The 2,489-nt window shown below is 53.6% G+C and overlaps 1 long non-coding RNA gene across 1 annotated transcript; it reads left to right on the plus strand.

Annotated features, from left to right (window-relative positions):
- The first annotated feature begins 569 nt into the window (after positions 1-569).
- On the plus strand, positions 570-2,239 carry LOC119276116. Its single transcript, XR_005136360.1, has 2 exons — positions 570-1,369; positions 1,498-2,239. It is a non-coding gene; the product is annotated as an uncharacterized LOC119276116 (long non-coding RNA).
- Positions 2,240-2,489: the final 250 nt, after the last annotated feature.

Genomic DNA, 2,489 nt, shown 5'->3' on the forward strand with positions numbered 1-2,489 from the left:
CCGGACTTGCAATGCGGTCTGTGATAGACCATCTTTGGCCAAAGGGGTCTAAGCCGGACAGTTACTTTGGCTTGGTGCAACAGTTCCTTGGGGCCATGCCTCATATTGATGCCATGAGAAGGTCGGCGTGCATAGAAGGTGCACGGATGGCCCTTACCCGCGTTAAAGCATTTTGGACAGATATGGAGGCCACCATTATGGCGACCCAGAATCCGGAGGGAGGCCAATATCCGGCCGAGCACTATTTGGCGCAGGTAACAGAAGGTGCCCGCCTAATAAAGGCGCGGTGCTCGAAGGACGTCTTGTTCGAGTGACAAATCAGTTCATTGTAAAAACAATGTTATTTTGATTATAAGGCTATATTTATACTTTTTGCCTGAAAATATTATTGTGTCTCCTGTGTAGCCTTATATATATATATATATATATATATATATATATATATATATATATATATATATATATATATAGGGTAGCACTATTTTGATCCCGGGATCAGAATAATTATTTGGATCAGGGCGGTCCTATAAGGGCCCGATGAAGATGTTCCTGAGATCCAAAAGCCCGACTGAACCGGAGCCCACCCATTCCTCCCCAACCTCCGCGTTTCCTCCTCTGCCCCGATTCACCTGCCGCCATGAGCACACCATGCGCCGCCCACACCGCCGCTCCCGGCCACCGCGCCACCCCACCCCGGATCCGGCCGTCGCAGCGCCCCCACCCACGGATCTTGCCGTCGCACCAGCCCGCTCCAACCCCAGCTTTCGGCCACGCGCACGACCCCATCTAGCGGCGCCACCGCACCGGCCACCAACCAACCTCCGCTCGTCGGGATATTGCGGCTGCGCCACAGCCACCCACACGCGTCGCAAGACGCCGGGACCCTGCCACCGCGCGACCTTCCTCCACCTTCCACTGCGACCTTCCTCCACATGCCACCACGACCTTCTCCCTTCCGCCGTGCGCCATCGCCTCCGGCGGTTCTGCCTGCATCACCTCCACCTTCCACTGCCAGCCCCCATGCGCGGCTCCCTCCAGTTTCCTCCGCGCCCGCCTCCACCTGAACTTCCCCCATCCCCGCTTCCTCCAGCCCCGACGTCCCCGGTGTCGGCCACGTGCATCACCCCCAGCCACGCACCTCGTCGGCGAGTGGAGCTCCCGCGCGCTGCCGCGTGGATGCAGTTACCACTGCCTCCCGGCACGCAGATCGAGCCATGGCCGGCGAGGTCGACCACGGCCGCGGCCTGAGCGCCCATCCATTCCTCCCCTGCAGCTCCCCCTCCTTCCTCGACGTCGTCACCTGTTGTTGCTTCGACGCCACGAGCTGACCCGTCTCAGGCCGGCGTCCCTGCGCCCCGCCGCTGACCAGGTTTGGGATCTCATACTACTTACGTTCGGCTCCTCTGCACTCTACAGTTCAGTTTCTACTGATGTTGTAGCTCCTAAATCTATCGTCCGCTTAACGCGGTGGTGATTTTCACTCCCTGCGATGACCAGCACGAAGAAGCCAGCACACAATGGTGTCAGCACTGCGGAGGCCGGGAGCTCGCCTGCCTTGAAGATGATCTGAAGGACTATAGCACAATATCGTGAAGAGACTGTAATTGTCGCACGTTCATAAAGCCCTTGACTCAAGGATCAAAGAGAAACTAGTTGTTTAAATAGAGGTGGAGGAATATGTGTGTCGATGCATGATTTGAGGCAAGATCTTTCTTTGTCACTTTGATCTTCGAAGCAGGGCACTGACGGATTACTTATTTACTTCTCTAAACTTATCAAACAACTGCTACAGGTCCAGTGATGTATCGCTGCAGCTCCCGGCGGTCAATGGTGTTGTTGCGGTGCGGTTGGCTTCACAATGCACGGCTGAGAGAAGGCAACTATGCTGACCGGCAAACTGAATCAGAGGACCGCCGTCATGGCTCTTCTGGCATCGGTGCGGTATTTTTTGGATTAATAACTTAAATAAGGGAGATGGCAGACTACGTAACATCATGAAGGGACAAAAATCGAGAGAGCCTTATATACATTGAAAAAGACAATAGATTTTGATGTCTGATGTTGGTTCCTTCCCCCTGTCCTAAAATTGTATCCAGATCAAATCACTGATTCGTTTCCCTGTCCAGTTTTGTATTTTTCTCTAAGTGATTTTGATGTCTGAAGTTCAACTGTATATGTAGGTGAAAAAACTGGTGTTTTGTCTCATTGGTTTCAGTTTCACCGACTGGTTTTCTTCCCATTTTATCTCCAAAAGTGCATCAACGCCATGGAGTATTTATTCTCGTGTTCTTGCATCATTCATTGATTCCCGCGTGCCACTGTCACACACCTTCAGGCCCCTCCCTGCAGCAAGCGTCATCCGAGGTGCAGCACCGCCCTGGGCAGGTCGCGAGCACTCCTTCGGTCGTTACCTGCGCATCGGCAGGAAATCCAGTGCCTTGGTACTACCAGAACTCTTCTCTCCAGCCCCGTAAAACAACAACGGTCGC

This window comes from Triticum dicoccoides, chromosome 3B, assembly GCF_002162155.2.
Source record: "Triticum dicoccoides isolate Atlit2015 ecotype Zavitan chromosome 3B, WEW_v2.0, whole genome shotgun sequence".
Classification (NCBI taxonomy): domain Eukaryota; kingdom Viridiplantae; phylum Streptophyta; class Magnoliopsida; order Poales; family Poaceae; genus Triticum; species Triticum dicoccoides.